General features: G+C 43.9%; 1 protein-coding gene across 1 annotated transcript in view; it reads right to left on the bottom strand.

Annotated features, from left to right (window-relative positions):
- The window catches only part of CCDC124 (coiled-coil domain containing 124), a 768,284-nt gene that overhangs the window by 193,663 nt on the left and 555,286 nt on the right, over positions 1 to 19,335 (bottom strand). The window lies entirely within an intron of this gene.

Genomic DNA, 19,335 nt, shown 5'->3' with positions numbered 1-19,335 from the left:
ACTGTAAAAGTTGCAGACTCCAAATCTGACCTCAAAGCAGTGACAAGTGGAGTACCACAGGGTTCCGTCCTGGGACCTGTCCTGTTTGGTATCTACTTCTCTGAAGTACAGGCTAACACAGAAGGAAGGTCTCTAGCTAATGAAGTTCGCAGATGACTGCAAATTAGGAGTCATAGTTGTGGGCATCCTACAGAAGGGCCTCGCTGAGACAGATGCCTGGTGTCAGAGCCATGGACTCAAGCTCAATGCCAAAAAGTGCAGTGTCATCCCCTTTGGTAAAAACTCTGTACCCATGAACTACCACATAGGCAGCAATCTACTTAACACCGAATGTGTGATAAGAGACCTTGGGACCCAGGTGGACAGTAGTCTCTCCTTTGATAGTCACATCGCCACAGTAGTCAGGAAGTCCTTCTACATGGCACACCATCATAAAATGGTTCTCATCCAGGAAAAGAGAGGTCATTGTTCCCCTCTACTCGACACTTATTAGACCCATTAGAGTACAATGTCCCTTTTGGAATGTACCTCACAAGACATCTGCAGCAGCTGGAAAGGCCACAGAAGTACCTCACAGAGAGGATTACTGGCCTCAAACAAATGCCCTACACTGACCGCCTCAAAAAACCCCAGCTTTACTCCGTAGAATATTGCCTACTTCAAGGTGATCTCTGCCTAACATATGTCAAACCCAGAGCTGTTGGACATGCTACACCTAAAGAAATCCCAATCCCTCCGAGCTACACACTCTAAGGACCTAAACCTTTTCACCACAATAAACAGGACATGCTGGAGGGATAGATTCCTGTCCCAGAGACGTCCCATACTCTGGAACAGGCTACCCATCTATGTCAAGCAAAGTTCTTCATTGGATGGGAAATAGAAAATACACCCTGGGGATCACTTCTGTGTCTCTGCTTGACAGTGGCACAGGAAAATAACTTTCTTGGGTGGCATAAGCCAGGGAACCTTGTTGGCTAGGCTTACATAGGCCCTTGGGCCGATAGCCTAGTACCTACCTATGAACCTATTAGTAAAGCTTGATGGTGCAAATATAATCATGCAAACCATGTGCAAAATGCTCCTGAAATATACCACAAGCAAAAAGTTTTACAATTAGCTTAACTATTATAAGAATTCAACATACCCAAATATGAGGTTTGTCTATGATGTGTCTTTATATCAGGGAAGGACGTGCAGTAACAGGATACCACCAAGACATACAATTCGGTTATGTCATAATGCTTACATTATTTTTAGTATCACCTCACCACAGGTTACCAATTAGAGTCGTATTTAGAATATCTGCATTTACAAACACTAAGTTACCATTCCAGATATCTGTATTTACCAGTTACAGCAGTAATCAGAATTGCAACAGGTACTAGTCGGATCTGGTTGTGTACTGCAGTGGTGGTGCTGCGGTAGTGATGTCGCCTCACAGTTAGACGTCGCCCGTTCGATTCTCAGCTAGAGCGTCTTCTGTGTGGCAACATGCGTGAATGGGCGTTCCTTCGTTGAAGGTTGTGTGTTAGTCCCGGCAAGCCAGCACGTAAAAATCTACTGCCAATCATTAGCGGACCGGAGTTCCGCTGTGGCGACCCCTAACCGGGAAAAGCCGAAAGACACAACAACAACAACTAGTCGGATCTGGTTGTATCTGAAAAAAAATTGCTGAACACTGCAAACACAAATATTTCATTGTCTTTGCCCAAAAATAAATTAAGCAAATGTTTGGTAGTGGTATTAACTGGTAAAATTGTGTCTTTCCACAGAAAACTGCCCATCAAATTTCATGGTACAAATAAATGCCTGTGTGGTAGTGGTGGTGGTGGGGCGTTGGCAGTGACATTTTTGTTTAAATAATTCATTTGGCTATGTCAAACTGCCAGATTATGATTTGAAAAATGCATTCTTAATTAAAAAATTAAGGCCATCAGTTTTACAAGAATAGTCTTGACAAATTTTCTATTAACAGTACCAGAATGAAGTGAGGGGATTTACCTACATACTTTGACCCAGTTATAAGTGTATGCTTAGATGTGGTCGGTGGTATATTTCGTGTGGGCACAGTCTGCATGGGCTATAATGAAAATCTTCATCATTATTTCTGCAACCAAATATTTTACTGAGGGCAGGCTTGTTTTAAAATTCAGTGTCCTAATGCAATTCCGTTTTATTTTTCCTGTGTGAAAGAAAAGTGTGCAGCAGGATAGACACTCAACCTAGAGGAAAACTAGATTGTTTATGCTACTTGTACATGTAGTTTTAAGTAACAAAAAAAACACTGGTAACAGGATGCATCAAATAAAAGCTGCTAACAGTCCATTACTAATGATAAAACTTCAAACTTCAAACGCAATTAATGAACTTAACCTTAGGATATGATTTCTCAGACCTGGCATTAAGAAATAGAAATGGGATACTGATAGCACTGGTGAAATATCCTGGGCTTTCCAATAATGTTGGAGCAAGTAACGGCATTTTTGTAAGACTCTGAAGCAGCTGCCAGTGTGTCATTGGCTATTGCTTATGAATTTAGTACAGTATGTTAGCTTTTGAAAAGGTATTTTCAGAAACCATGATCGTCCAAATGAGGGGTAAAACGTGAAAATATTAGAAAATTCAACAGTTAAACTAGCTAATACCAAGTGCAGTGTGCAATTTAACTAGATGAGACCTAGGTAGGTAAGCAGACCAAACCCACCATTCCTTATTTCCTGAAGTCCCAATAAACCGAAAAGTAACTATTAGATCTAATGTTGTCAATTTTCATTCTGTCCTCAACTGATGAATTTGGATCCAAACCATCAGATCAGACTCAGCCATTGCAAAAGTTCACGGCAACTTAGAACTCAAGCTTCTCACTTACCCAGAATGCACCAGTCTCAATTACCTCAGATCATGTTTGCCGCTTCCAACAAGAGTGGTTGCTAGTCTCGAGCTTATTAAATAAGTGACATTTTATCTTCCTTTACTGTTATTTTCTTGATTGCTTCTCCCCTTTAAGCTTTCTATCAGCTTTGTACTAGTGCACTCTACAAATACTATTGTTAGTATTGTCTTTCTTCCTTCCCTTGTATGTTCATCGTACCTCTTCACTACCTTTTTGTAGGAAGCCCTCTCTCCTTATCTTCCTTTAAAAACCTTTACAGTTAGAATCTCTAGAGTTCATGGTTCTTTTTGTTGGGGAGTGTTCCTGTCATTGTACTTGTTGATTGTTGTTGTGTGGTGTTTATTACCTGCCAAATTATTTTTTAAATGTCGGAAAAAGATGAACGTCCAGCTGGGTTTAAAGAGTGCAGTAAATAAGGTCAGAAAACACCCTTCTCTGATGCTCATACACTTTGCGTGTACTATCTTGGACGTCTTCATCTTCAGGAAAACTGTTCGATGTCATGCATTCAACCTTAGAGCATTGGCTGAATGCAAAACCAAATGAATATTAAAGGGTTTACTTCTGTCCTTCTTTAGTAGCTCCAGATAAAGCCTTGCTAAAAAAGTCCAAGAAAAATTTCTTCCACTTCTCCCAGCACTTTCACTGCTTCCAAGTCCTCAGTGAAGTCTTTGAAAAGGTCTCTTACAGATCCATCTATTCCCTTGGATCCTAGGAAAAAAAGACCAAAATCTATGGCTCTGACTTTATCCTCTGATCTGAGACATGTAAAGATACATTCCTTAGATCAGACTGTTTCTTCAGATCCGAGAAGCCTACAAAGTACACTTAACATTGGATCCGGCGCATAGATCTGAGGATGAGGTAATTTTACCCAGAACAAAATATTCCCCATGTCGATACAGTTCTTTCCAGAGTCCTTTCCCCCTTTTAGGTCTAAATCTCCATCAGGATTGCCCACTTGCTGTTCCAGAAGCCTTACAGAAGACCATGTGGAGAGGTTACTGAGAAAAATTCTCTCGGCACAGAGCCAGTTAGTGCACCTCTCGGCTTCTCCTCCTTTGCGTCAGGATATCCGTTCTTGCAATATTCCATCTTCGCTTGTTCCTCCTATGACTCTTTTTCAAAGTCTTGGAGCCCTTGGATCCGAGTCGCCTGAGCTCATCTGCTTTGGATCTGAAAATTCCTTTACCCTTGGATCCGAGGCTTGCTCTGTGCTCTTCAGTTCAGTCTGCTCTGGAGAGTTCTCAAAGCCAATTCTACCCTGTTAGGCCCAAGGTGCAGCATTCAACTCCGAGGGTTTTGGAGCCATCTCTACACCTTGGAGCCTCGGCAACAGTTAGTTCGGCTCCGACTTCAGCCTTGGGAGGGCTGTCCTTGGGGAGGGACTGAGGATCGGAGACTGGCTGTCTCATATCCGGGGTCCTAAACCTCACCAGGGCGGTCTGCCTTTCAAGTCATGGAGAGAGCCTTGTTTTCCTCCAACTCAGATGGTACCTACCCCCTTGAATCCTCTGTCTTCATCTGCCCTCTCTCTACATCTAGAATCTCAACTATCTTCTCCACAGGGACAGCTGGTACCAAAACTCCAGACTTCCCATCAGGGTATCAATAGGAAGAGTACAAGCAAGCGAAAGCATTTAGATTCCCTGAAAGTATCACTGAAGATGCAAAATTTGAGAGCCAAGGGTCCCCATGGTCACCTCCTGATCAAGTGTCATTTGAAGACATCCTGAAGATCCTAAAACAGAGTGGTGGCTGGAAGTCCAGCAACCCTTCATCAGCGGAATCTATGCTCCTGGAGGAGTTTGGTACAGGACCATCTACATCCTGGGTAACTCCACCTCCCAATCAGCTCATTAACAATCTCATGGTGAGCATGGCAGGATCTAGATAGCACTGAGACAGTTCCCACAAAACCAGATAAGATAGTGACAGCTCCAGAACAAACAGTTTTGGTCCAAGGGTGTGCTTGTTGATGCCATGGTGGTGGCGGCAGCCACTAAGAAGAAACTTGCAGAGGAAAGTTCCTCTATTCATTCCCCCAACAAGGAGTCTCAGGCAATGGACAGGTTTGGGAAGCATGTCTATGCTTCAGTGATCTTTGCATTAAGGTCAGTGAATTACTTGGCACATTTCACGAGGCTACAGAGGGACTTGATTGAGGAACTATCAGATACCCTTCTCAGGATCTGTTTCTGAAGAGGTGAAAGCATCTCAGTCGGCTACCCTACAATCAATATTCAACTCCTCTATGAGGCTCATTTCTAATGTAACAGAAGGAACCACTAGAGCAGCAGGTTCAGGCGTTGCCATCAGGAGACATGCGTGGATGTACTTATGTGACTTTGCACAGCCCTTTAAGTCTTCATTTGTCAATGCTCCTTTTGATGGAATGTCTCTTTTTGGCCACAAAGTTAAAGATACTTTGCCCAGGTGTGAGAAGGATAGAGAGACTTTCTGCCAAGGGGCTTTTGTTTTTCCACACCTCAAAGAATCAACGAGGTGGGAGTTAAATGTGGTTCAAAAAATCCCAAGGATCTTTCCAGGACACACACGGGAGGAGGTTCCCCCAGATGCAGAGGGGGAAATTCTAATGGTAGACGCAGCCCTCGCAGCAGAGGTGGCCTGCAGAACTAAGGTTTCAGAAATTCCTTCTTTGGTAAACCTTTTCAGAACTCCTGAAAGGCCAGAAGGTCCCCCTCTGGAGGGAATTGAGGGTCACTTATCCCTGCACTGGGGAGCCTGGCCTAGAAATAAAATAAAGTACAGTTGTGTACACTTACCATAAATGTAGATGTTCGAGTATATTCACTGTTGCAGTCATCACATTTGGGTTATCTGCCTGCAGGTAGCCCTCAGCCAACCTGAATACTAGAGTCTTGGGATTTCTGCGTTGGATGCTGTCTCTTCTTCCATGACGTCAGGTCGTCAGGGGTATAGAACATGCAGCCAACGCCATTTTCATCAGTTCTTGCCCCAGATGTCAGGTGCCCCCAAAACAGGAAGCAATTATATGGTGTGGAACACCCCCAGCAAAAAGCAAATACTCAAAGTATAAGATATGCCAAACTAAAAAGGATAGGTGAAAGCAAAGACAATCAGGGGGCTGGAGGGAGGGTAACCAGGACTGCAACAGTGAATTCACTCGAACATCTACATTTATGGTAAGTGTACACAACTGTACTATGTTCTTTGTGTTTCACTGTTGCAGTCATCACATTTGGGTTGATTCCAAAAGCTATGGAAGGGTGAAGGTAGATTAAAAGCATTAGGACTGGCAATCAGGCCCTGTAAGACTGTTGTGGCAAATCCAGCTCTGGATTTAGAAAAGACAGGCAAAGTGGTAATGCTTGGTGAAAGTGTGTACAGAGGCTCCAGGTTGCAGCTTCCAGGATGTCCCTGGTAGGGACTCCTCTGAGAAATGCAGTAGAGGTAGATGTAGCCCTAGCAGAATGTTTCTTATCTCCTGTGTGGTGCACGGTGCTTGTAGCAGAAATGGATGCAGTGTGCTATCCATTTAGATATGGTTTGCTTTGAAATGGTCTTCCCCTCTGCCCCTGCAGCAAAGCTGACTAGCAGCTGGTCAGATTTTCTGAGAGGCTTAGTCCTGTCCAAATAGAATCTAAGTTGTCTGTGCACATCTAGAGAATGCAGTATCCTTTCCCCCTTATTTTGAGGATTAGGGAAAAAAGAAGGCACATGAATGGACTCATTTAAGGCCACACTAGACACCAACTTGGGCATAAAAGATGGGTTAAATTCTGTGGGAAGCCCTGTCCGCCTGGAAGATAATGAAGGGTTCCACTGCCATAAGAGCCTGCAGTTCAGACACTCTTCTTACTGAAGTAATGGCTAGAAGTAAAGCTGTTTTCCATGAGAGGAATTTCAACTCTGCTGCAGCAGCTGGTTGAAAGGGGGGGGGGGTAAGTTTTTCCAATACAAAGTTAAAGTCCCAGGCTGGAGTGCGAGCTCTCCTGGGGGGGGGGGGGTCTTAAATTTTTGGCCCCTCTAAGGAACTGTTTTACCAGAGAATGAGAGAAGAGGGGTGGGCTCAGTATTATAATGAGCTGAGATGGCAGAGGCATTAATATTAACTGAAGAGAAGGATAGGCCCTTGTGGAGCATTACTGTTAATTAATCTAGTATATGAGGTAAGCTGGGCACACCTGTGCCCATCCATTGAAACTGGCTCCAGGAACAGTATCTTTTCTACTTTTCTGAATAGGATTTTCTAGTACTAGGCCTCCTTACCTCAAGAATGACATCCAGCACCTGCTTACTGAGGGTTGCTAGAGGTGAGTTCAGGGGATTAGCCAGGCTGCACTGTTCAGGGTCTGAAGCTGAGGGTGCAGAATCTGGCCAGCCTGCTGGGACAGCAGGGAAGGGGTCTGAGGCAGGTGCCATGGTTGTAGCACTGTCAGACTGCACAAAAGAGGATACCAGTGCTGGCGTGGCCAGTCTGGTGCAATGAGGATTGTCCTTGGCTTGTCCTGTTTGATCTTTAGTAGAACCTTCGAGAGGAAAGGCAGAGCGGAAAGGTATAGACAGAGGATTTCCCAGGAGAAGGACAGGGCATCCATCTTCCAAGCTGGCTTTCCCAGGAGAAGGACAGGGCATCCATCTTCCAAGCTTGGATGTGGGGAGTTCTGGTGCAGTACTTGTTCAATTGATAGTTCTGAGGGGAAGCAAACAGGTCCACCTTTGGTGTACCCCATTTGTTCCCCAAAAGTTTGAATATTTTGGGTTCCAGTTTCCATTGGTGTGGGTCCATGAGATTTCTGCTCAAGTCGTCTGCCAGTGAATTTAGTTTGCCTGGCAGGAATTGAGCTTGTAGGTGCACTTAGTTGCTCAAGGGTGTGTTCCACAGAGCCATGGCTAGTCTGCAGAGTGGGTAGGAATTTGTTCCCCCCTGCTTGTTTATGTACCACATAACTGTGGTGTTGTCTGTCTTTACCAACAGTTGTCCTGGAAGAATAAGGCCTTTGAAGGCTGTCAGAGCATTCTGTACAGCTAACATTTCTTTTTGATTGATATGCAGGTGCATCTGCTTTGTGTTCCATTTGCCCTGAATGCACTGCCCTGCCATGTGAACCCCCCATGCATAGTCTGATGCATCTGTTGTTCGGTTTTGGATAGAGTGAAAGAGAGTCCCTTGTTGCAGTTGCAGGCCTCTGCCCACCAAAGGAACTCTTCCCTTAGACAAGGAATGATAGGAATTATTGTTTCCAGGTCCTGAGAATGTTGACACCAGAGACATTTTAGATGCCATTGAAGTTTCCTCATATGCAGTCTTGCATATGGAATTAACGGAATGCAAGACACAATGAACCCCAGAGCTTGCAGTATTTTCCTTGTGGATAGCTGGGGTTTTGTGGCCAGTAGGCTGAAGTAAGTTGTCAAATAAATTTGTTTCTTGGGAGTGAGGAATGCCATCTGGGAAGTTGTGTTCAAGCTTGCTCCCAGGAATACAATCTGTTGGCAGGGTACTAGGTGTGGTTTATTTTCGTTGATGGTGTACCCCAGTGAAGTTAGAAGTCTCTTTACAAATGCCAGGTGCTGTAGTAGCAAGTCCTGACTTTCCGCCTGAATCAGGCAATCGTCCAAGTATGGGTAAATTTGAATACTTCTCTGCCTGCAAAATGCAATGGCAGGAGCTAGGTGCTTTGTGAATACCCTGGGTGCAGTAGACGCATCAAAAGGAAATGCAGAGAACTGATAGCGCATAGAGCCTGCCCTAAAGCAAAGGTATTTCCTGCAAGATTCCCTTATGGGGATGTGCAGGTAAGCTTCTTTTAAGTCTAGGATTGCCAGCCAGGCATCCTTGGCTAGCATAGGAAGCAGCTGTTGGAGAGATAGCATTTTGAATTTTGGAACCACCAGAAAGGCGTTGAGAATAGACAAATCCAGGATAGGACGCCAGGAGTTTTCTTTTCTGGGAGCCAGGAACAGTCTTGCATAAAAGCCTCGTCTCCTTTGTTCTGCTGGGACAGGCTGAACAGCCTTGATGCTGAGGAGAGAAAGTACTTGCTTTTGGGCCTCCACCCACTGGTTTGGAGGGAGGTCTGGGCATCCACTTAGGGTTGGAAGTGAGTGGAAGTGGAATTTGTATCCTAGCGAAACAATGTTTAAAACCCATTTGTTTTGGGTAATGTATTGCCACATTTTTGCATGCAGGGCGAGTTTTCCTCCTAAAGGTGCAAGTACTTGAGTAAGGCTTGGGGGAGTTAAGGATAAGTCATTGTGCAAGTTTACCATCATAGGTGACTCCATAGTCAGACACACTGACGTCCCACTCACCAGGCTGAACAAGGAGAGGGTCACAGTAAGCTGCCTATCGGGCACTAGAATCCGCCACATAACACAAGCACTCGGGTCACTCCACGGCAAGTACAAATATGACACAGTCATTGTCCTTGCTGGTGTGAACGACCTGAGACGTACCTCCCTGGACTACATCAAAAGAGACATAGAGGAGCTCTCTGATTATGTAGCCCAGGCAGGTATGACCCTAAACCTGAGCAGTATCCTTCCTTCACCAAGAATGATGCCACAATATAGAGACAAGATGATCAGCTTTAACAATTGGCTTAATGTCTTGTGTCATTCAAAGGGGATCCAGTGTCTGTCTGCCTGGGATGACATGCTTGACAAGCCACGCTGTTTCCATAAGGGATGGCTTGCACCTGTCACCCTGGGATTCGGATATTGGCTAAGGCTCTTGCCACCCCATAGTGCCTTTTTAGGCAAGGCTCAAATTCTAAACCTACCACCCTAGAAAACAAAAATGGAAAGAAACTGAGGGTAATGCTGCTTAATGCCAGAAGTCTAAATCTCAAAATGCACGACTCGAGGCCCTTCTCAGTATGGAGAACATCGATGTCTGTGCTGTAACTGAAACCTGGTTCAAGGCTCCTGAGAGCACCTGGCACTATTAGGTTTTACCTCATATCATGCGTTCCGGCCCAAAACCCGGACCACACCACAAAAGGAGGGTGTATCCATATTCATAAAGGATACCCACACCTCCAGGTTGGTGGCAACGCACGAAGCTTCGGAAACCATCCAGGTGCAACTAACCATAGGCAAAACTGCTCTACAAATTGTAGCATGCTACAGGCCACCCTCTCAAACTCAGGAACCCCACACAGCCTTCCTGAAGACACTGAAGGGTATAAATGTATCTCCAAACACCATCATATTGGGTGACTTCAACTACCCGAATATAGACTGGGAACATTACTCAAGCCCTAACTTTCTAGCCCAATGGTTCCTGGAGTTCATAAATTCAAATGCCATGGAACAGCTAGTCACTGTTCCCACGAGAGGAGAAAATATACTAGATCTCATTATCACAAACATGGGGACAAAATGCTCCTCACCGGAAGTATATCCCTCATTGGTGAGATCTGATCATAAACTAATCTCACTGGAAATCCACATCCCGCCCCCACCCCAAACAAAAGACCACAGTGAAGAACTTCTCTAAAGCAAACTTCACACTACTCAAGACTGGTGTGGTATCCTTCAAGGCCCCTGAGACAGTGGAAACCACAACCCAAGCTGCGGAAGCCCTTACAAATGCCTTCTATGAACACCTCCAGGACTGCATGGATCAGGCAATCCCAAATAAAACCAAGACTCTTTCCACAAAGGGCAAACGTCCAGTCTGGTGGACCCCAGCCATTAACAAACTTTACAATAAGAGGAGAAAGCTATTACATGATAGAACAAAATCCATAAAAGGGAAGTCACCCCTGATCATTATTAGTAAAAAAATACGAGCACTCATGAAATCAACTAAGGCCAATTTTGAGAGAAAAATTGCCATGGATTCAAAGGACAATCATAAGGCCGTTTTTCAGCTATGTTAGGAACCTGGGTGGAATCTCCCAGATATGCTCAGAATTAGTCCAAAATGATACAAAAATCACTGAACCCACAGACATTGCCAACATACTGGCAGACAGGTTCAGTGCAAACTTCACCCCCCTCTCCCCCCCTAAAGGAGAGATAACTATCCCAGCGGAGTGTAGCCTCCCAGACATCTCAAATGCGCAGGTGAAAGCTGCTCTCTCTAAAGCTAAAAACACAGCATCAATGGGACCGGATGGTGTCCCCAGCTGTGTGCTACACGAGCTAAATGAGGAATTAAACCCACACATAAGGCAGCTGTTTAATCTCAGCCTTACCACAGGATACGTGCCCAAGGAGTGGAGTATGGCAACTGTGGTCCCACTCCACAAAGGCGGTGCCTCTACGGACCCTGGTAATTACCGCCCCATAAGCTTAACAAGTCTAGTCTACAAAGCTATGGAGAGGATCATAATGGAGCTCATAAACAAAGATATAGGGGACTTGCAGACATTGGACCCGACCCAGTTTGGCTTCGTCAAGGAAAGATCATGCCTTTTGAACTTGGTCGACTTCTTCGAAACAGTCACCAAGGCCATTGATGAGGGAAAGGCAGTCCATACAGCCTACCTTGACCTTGCAAAGGCTTTCGACACAATACCCCACTCGGGTATTGTAGAAAAACTTACCAGCTTAAATGTAAACCCATATGTCACAAGATGGGTTTCAAACTGGCTTAAGGACAGAACCCACAGGGTTAGAGTTGCTGGCGCTATGTCAGACTCCAAGCCGGTCACAAGTGGTGTCCCCACAGGGCTCGGTCCTTGGCCCCCTATTGTTCAGCATCTACTTCTCAGCATCTACTTCTCAGCATCTACTTCTCAGAAGTACAGGCCAACATGGGAGAACTTTGGCTGACAAAGTTTGCAGACGACTGCAAACTGGGCGCCATAGTGGAAAGTGCATCGGACACGGATATCCTTCAGAAGGGACTCACGGAAACAGATAGCTGGTGCCAGAGCCATGGCCTGAAGTTACACGCCAAAAAATGTATAGTCATACCCTTTGGGAAAAACAAGGTAACCCCAAGCTACCATATAGGTGGCAATCCACTAAGCACAGAAGAGGTTATCAGGGACCTGGGGACCCAGGTTGACAGTGGCCTTTCTTTTGACACTCACGTTGCTAAAGTGGTTAGAAAGACCTTCATTGCCCACCTGATCATGAAGGGATTCACATCCAGATCTAGTGAGGTCATTGTTCCCCTGTACTCTTCACTTATCAGACCAATGATCGAGTACAATGCCCCATTCGGGATGCATCTCGCCCGACATCTGCAGCAATTGGAGAGACCCCAAAAGTTTCTCACCAAAAGGATAAAGGGACTCCAAAATTTGTCATATGCTGCCAGATTGAAGAAACTCCAGCTCTATTCAGTCGCATACCGTCTGCTCAGAGGTGACATGTGCCTGACATACAAGGCCATGTCCAACCCAGAATTAATGGACATGCTCCACCTCAAAAAATCCAACTCCACCAAAACCACTAGAGCAAGTGACTTAAACCTTAGCACAGATATAAATAGGACGTGCTGGAGGGATAGATTTATCACTCAGAGACTCCCTATGCTGTGGAATAGAGTCCCAGTCCATGTGAGGCAGAGCACTTCGCTGGCTCTGTTCAAGAGAAATCTTGACCTGTGGATGGGAGATCGTAGGTTTACCCCGGGAATCATCTCTGTGTCACTGCTGGACAGAGGCACAACAAACTAATGGGTACAGTATTTTTTCATATAAGGGGTGGCGTAAGCCACAAAAATTCGGGCTAGGCTTATAAATGCCTTGGGGCAGATAGCCTAGTATAAACCTATGAACCTATGAACCTATAAGGGGCTGGCTTACTACTCCCTGTTTTGGAGATGGGAGCACCCCACTGCTAAGATCTGTGCATAACCTGAGACTGAAGTCTTGGGGGTCTGCTGCCCCTGGGTTTGGACTGAAGGCCCGGAAGCGACTGGAAAGGACCAGTTCTTTGAAGGCCAATGCCTACTGAATCTAGGTGGCTGTACTTGTAAGAAATCTTTAAAGGTTTGCATAGATTTAGCTTTCTCCTCCATCCTTTTGAGAACAACTTCTGCTTTATTGCCAAATAGGCGCTCTTGGTTTAAGGGTGCATCCAGTAATTTTGCTTTGACATGATCTGGCAAGTTTTGCTCCTTAAGCCAAGCATGTCTTCTAAGAACAGACCCAGTGACAGCAGCCCTACAAGATGCTTCTAAAGCATCAAAAACACACTGCAAAGTATGTTTACCAACTTGGTCAGTAGAATGCATTAACTCTTGTAAATCTTTGTGTTCTTAACAGTCAGGAATCAACATCATTTTCTGTTTAATTAGCCCCATAATATGCTGCTGATACTTTAAAATATGAAACTGGCAATTTAAAGCCCTAATGGCCAGAGCAGCAGAGGTGCATACCTTCTTACTCCATCTGTCTAAAGCCCTAGAATGGTGAAATTCGAAGATAGAGCAATATACAGTCAAAAACACATGGTATTCACTCAAGAACGCTAAAGTTTTAATGAAGCTTTCGGGCTCTCAACCCTTCATCAGCATACACATTTCCTGTTTTGTCACATTTATATAGAGGGAAAATTAAAATCACATGACCAAACCAACCACTAAAAATTAATTATAAAAAACATGTTAATCAACACAACAATTTTAAAATAACAGTTCTCTTTCACAAAACCTAAGTTATTAATATTTCATCCTGAAAACTTTTAAAACCATAGAAACTGAGCAGGAAATATTAACACCTATAATAAGGAAAGACAGTAAAATAAGATATATAACTACTTATACTGGTCACACATATCAAGTACGTAAAATAATTGAAAAAAATGGCCAATATTGATGGCAATGCCAGAAATTAAAGCGATAGCAGGATCAAAACCTAATTTTGCGTATAGAAATCACCAAGCACTCAAAAATATGTTGTGCTATAAGGATTTTAGGAAACAACAAAATCCAATACAGAATAAACTAGGGACCTATAAATGCTATAACTGTACTTGTTGTGGTGACATTTTAGAAGCAGATTATTGTTTCAAGCATCCGATTACCAACAAGAAATTCCAATTTTACTGTAATGCTACCTGCAATACTACTAAATTGGTATACCTTGCTACATGCACGTTGTGTCACGCATTCTATGTTGGAAAGATGATAAGAAGGCTTAAAGATCGTATTATAGAGCATAAATCAGAAATAAATAGGCAGATACAGACTAATGCTCTATATAAACATATACTAGAATTTGAAACATACAGATTTAAATTTAGATGTATAGATATAATAGAAGTGGGTATGAGAGGGGGGTGACACAAATAATCTTTTGGAGCTAAGGGAATTAGAGTGGATAGTCAGATTACAAGCAGACACCACTCCAGGTTTAAATAGTGCCATTAGTATAAAACCTGTATTAGTAAAGCGACAATTAGACAATTTGTAATACATTGTAATAATGGTTTTAAAAGTTTTCAGGATGAAATATTAATAACTTAGGTTTTGTGAAAGAGAACTGTTATTTTAAAATTGTTGTGTTGATTAACATGTTTTTTATAATTAATTTTTAGTGGTTGGTTTGGTCATGTGATTTTAATTTTCCCTCTATATAAATGTGACAAAACAGGAAATGTGTATGCTGATGAAGGGTTGAGAGCCCGAAAGCTTCATTAAAAGTTTAGCGTTCTTGAGTGAATACCGTGTGTTTTTGACTGTATAAAGCCCTAGAATGCCAGCCAGAAGGGGTAGGAGTCTTGGCAGTAGTAGCCTTAATGTCTTCTGGTCCTTAGGAAATGGTCTCTGGATCTGCAGTAGGATTCTTGAAAAGGAATTTGAGAGAGTCAGGTACGCTATAGTATCTGTCAGGTTTCCTGGGAGCTGGAGGAAAAATATCTGGGGTAAGGCTGGATTCCAAGAAATAATAATCTACAATCTCCAGAACAGGAGATACTGCTAGAGGCCTGTGCTGAAGAAGGTTTAAACATTTCCTGAGTCTCTTTTTGGAATGAGAGTAGTCCTGGCTTTCCCAGTGGAAATGCTCCTTAAGGGTATGCAGGTTTTTCCCAAAAGAAAAATCTGGAGCGGAAGCAGAGAGAATGGAGTCCTCTGCATCAGAATCCTCATAGGCAGATAAGGGTATGTCCTGGTAGTCAGAAGGAACAGAGATATCAGATTCCTGATCAGAAGGAAAATCAGTTCTAGGTCTCTTTGAGGAGGAAGGCTGGCTTCCCCTAATTAAGATAAGGTCTTCAGCCACTCTAATCATTTGTTTTTGAGGCCTGTGGGCCTGAGAAAGTGTTTTGGTCATCTGTTTCCTAGGCGTAGTGCGAACTTTAAGCCTGAGAAATTCGGTATGTTTGACTTGAAGCGAAGTCTTCGGTTTAATATGAAAATCGGTAGGCCTGAATACACCCTCAGAATCCGGTGCCTGCACAGTGGCTCCAGACCCATCCAAGGTAGAGACATCCGCAGGTTCTAAAGTCGGAGAAGCATCTCGCGGCATACCGGACTCTGAATGGGTCTCAGCAGAGGCCTGCAAACCTGTAGAAATGGGTATCGGGGGCTGTGAAAGTGCCTCACCGAGTCCCGGCGGACTGGCGACTAGCTTAACAGTAGCGTCGTCGGCAGTTTTGGACCTATGCGGTACGTCTCTGTCTTTATCCTCATGTTTTTTAGGAAGATCGGTAGTCGGATGGCTTACCAACGCCATTTCCGAGTACAGAGACAGAGAGCGAAAGTACTTCGCTACAAAAATTGCCCGATGGATAGTTCGGGCGTTGAACAAGGCACAAAACCGACAGCAAGGGATGTCATGGTCTGGGCCTAAACAGACGACGCAGTAAAAATGAAAATCTCTATGAGGCATTTGCTTTCCACAGGCAACACAATTATTAATTTTTTCTGACATCTGTTAGAGCAAGAAAAAAGGATCCCCAATGGGGTACTTATCTTTTATTTATTATTTATTTATTTATTTATTTTACATTTGTTGACCGGGCTAGTCCAGCTGGATACATGTCCATTTTCAGCAGAGGCCCGGGGAGAAAAGTTCCTCGAAAGTAAAGTACAATATTATATATAAAAACAAAACAAAATTTCACAGGTGCAAGTAAAATACAATATTAAGCTATTTGATACATGAAAGATCATATAGATGTGAGTAGAGTAGAATATAAGGAAATATGTTCACTTCAAAACACATTTGACTGCAGAATCTTATGATAAGTATCTTTTGTTAACATAGTAGGTAGTCTGAAAGACATTTTTGGATATAGAGAATCCATCTATTTTAGAAGACTTCAGGTCTAAAACTCGAAAACGAAAATTTCAGGAGTCGGCCGACCGCCACTTGCGAACTGCTTCTGCTTCGGGCACCGCACGTCAAGAAAGACTGATGAAAATGGCATTGGCTGCATGTTTTATATCTCTGATGACCTGACGTCATGGCAGAAGCGACAGCATCTGAAGCAGAAATCCCAAAACTCTGGTATTCACGCCGGTGGAGGGCTACCTGCAGGCAGATAACCCAAATGTGATGACAGAAACAGTGAAACACGAAGAACATCAAAAGATACTTGGGTGCAGAGGATCATTTCCAGAGGTTATATAACACCATTTTCCCTTTGTCCTCCCAATTCAAGGAAATTCCCCGATATTCCACCCAGAAGGAACAAGCAGCAATTCAAATTCAAAAGCTGCTAAAAAAAACAGAGTCATCCATAATGTCCCACACACCAGCCAGGATCTTGAACTTACTCAACATTTTTTTTAGTACCAAAGAAAACCGGGGACTGGAGACCAGTTCTGGATTCCAGTATCTTAAAAAAATCTGTTCGAAAGAAAGCCAGATGGTCACTGTTCAGTCCATTCTTCAGTTTTTGGAAATGGACGAATCTTTCATATAAAGAAAGTAGAGTTTTGTGCCTACCATAAATGTAGATGTTCGAGTGCTAATACAGCTGCAGTCATAACAGATGGGTTTTCCTGCCGTCAGGCGGGTCCTCGGTCGGCCAAATTCCAAAGTCTAGGTCCGGTGTCGGTTGTCGTCGCTTCCTCCCTGACGTCAGTGCGACAGGGGAATAAAAGATCCAGCCGGCGTCATTTTCTTCAGTTTTTCTTGTCCCAGATGTCAGGTGCCCCCAGAAGGAAGGCAATACATAAAATTATGTAATAATGCAATGCAATATAATCAAAAAACAGTAGTTGCAAGCAAATACACCATAAAAGAATACCCTTAGAAGGGAAGGAGGGAGGGAAACCTGGACTGCAGCTGTATTAGCACTCTAACATCTACATTTATGGTAGGCACAAAACTGTACTATGTTCATCGTGCATACAGCTGCAGTCATAACAGATGGGTAGAATCCCAAAGCTAAAATAGGGGTGGTAGGCACAAGGTGGAACTAGGAGGAGCCAGGATGCCCTGCAAGACTGCAGTGGCAAAGCCTGCTCTAGATTTGGAGTATAATGGTAGGTGATAGTGCTTGGAGAAGGTATGTATGGAACTCCAAGTGGCTGCTTCCAAAATATCTTTGGTAGGAACCCCCCTGAGGAAAGCTGCAGAGGTAGCTGTGGCCCTTGTGGCGTGAGATCTGATGCCTGCAGGTACAGATTTACCATGAAAAGAGTAACAAAAGCATATGCAGTGGGCTATCCACTTTGAGATTGTCTGTTTGGAAATAGGCTTCCCTTGAACTCCTGCAGCATAGGACACAAAGAGTTGCTCTGATTTTCTGAAAGGCTTTGTTCTGTCCAAATAATAACGCAGCTGTCTGTGAATGTCCAAGGAATGTAACAGTCTTTCCCCTTTGTTTTGAGGATTAGGGTAGAAGGTAGGTAAGTGGATTGCCTGATTCAAGGCTTCCCTGGATACTACCTTTGGCATAAAGGACGGATTGGTTCATAAGGTAACTCTGTCCTGATGGAAAATGATGAAAGGCTGCACAGCCAAGAGGGCTTGTAGTTCCGAAACCCTGCGAGCTGAAGTGATTGCCAGGAGGAAGGCTGTTTTCCAAGACAAGTATTGCAGTTCTGTTGAAGCAGCTGGCTCAAAAGGAGGCAAGGTCAGTTTTTCTAGTATGAAATTGAGGTCCCAAGCAGGTACTGGTTGTTTCCTTGGGGGTTTTATATTCTTAGCCCCTCTAAGGAACTGTCTTAAGAGGGGGTGAGAGAATAAAGGAGGATCAGTGTTGTATTCTGCAGAAATGGCTGAGGCATGGATTTTGATGGAGGAGAATGATAGTCCATTGCTTAGCATCTCAGCTAGGTACTGTAATATTTGGGGTAAATTCAGTATTCCAGGATTCTGACCCTTTTTCTCATTCCAGGCACAAAACAGTTTCCATTTTGCAGAGTAGGCTTTTCTTGTAGAAGGTCTTCTGGCCTCCAAAATGACATCCTGCACCTCCTTGGAGAGTAGAGCCTGTTGAGAATTTAAGGAATCTTCCATGCGGCTAGATTGAGTGTTTTCAGCTGACTGTGTAGAGTTTTGAAGTTGTGCTGAGTCAGTAGAAGAGGCATTAGAGGCAGGATCCATGGTGGGGAATGCGTCAGGCTTTTCAGGAGTGGGCACCAGTGTTGTCTTGGCCAGTCTGGAGTAATGAGAATCATCTTTGGTCTGTCTGCTCTGGTTTTTAATAGACTTTGGGCAGCAGAGGGAGAGGTGGAAAGGCATAAACTGTCATTGTTGCCCAAATGAAGGAGAGTGCGTCCACCTTCCAGGCCTGTGGATGAAAGGTCCTTGTGCAGAATTTTGCCAATTGGTGATTTCTGTGGGAGGCAAAGAGATCTATGTCTGGCCTTCCCCATGCTTGAGCTATCCTTGTGAAAACTTGAGGATGCAACTTCCATTCGTGTGGATCGGTCATATTTCTGCTTAGGTTGTCTGCCAGTGTGTTTTCCCTGCCTGGCAGGTACTGTGCTTGAAGCTCGATTTGTATTTCTAGAGCCATGTTTCAAAGAGACATGGCTTGCCTGCATAGGGGGTATGAATGGGTACCTCCCTGTTTATGTACCACATTACTGTGGTGCTGTCCGTCCTTATCAATAGCTGGCCTGGATGCAGTAGGTCTTTGAAAGCTATAATAGCATTTATTACTGCTAGCATTTCCTTCTGATTGATGTGTAGGTGCTTTTCTTTTTGGGACCATTTGCCCTGAATGCACCGATCTGTCATGTGTGCCCCCCAGGCGTAGTCCGAGGCGTCTGTTGTGATGATTTGATTTGCTTGAGGCTTGCAGAATGGGAGACCTGTATTTCTTTGGCATGCTTGAGCCCACCACAGAAATTCCTTTTGAAGACATGGAATTAGTGGTATTATTGTTTCCAAACTGTGGCTGTGTTGAGACCATAGGTTTTTGTAGGTACCATTGAATTTCCTCATATGCAGCTTTGCACATGAGATTAGTAGGATGCAAGATGCCATGAATCCCAGAGCCTGCAGGATTTTCCTTGGTCAGCCAGGTGAAAGTTGACAATTTTCTGAAGTATTGAGTTAGTTGCCCTTGTTTCTCTGGCGTGA

This window comes from Protopterus annectens, chromosome 13.part0 (assembly GCF_019279795.1).
Source record: "Protopterus annectens isolate FY-2018-M chromosome 13.part0, PAN1.0, whole genome shotgun sequence".
NCBI lineage: Eukaryota > Metazoa > Chordata > Ceratodontiformes > Protopteridae > Protopterus > Protopterus annectens.
Note: the sequence above shows the minus strand (reverse complement) of the source record. Positions and strands in the feature narration are given on the sequence as shown.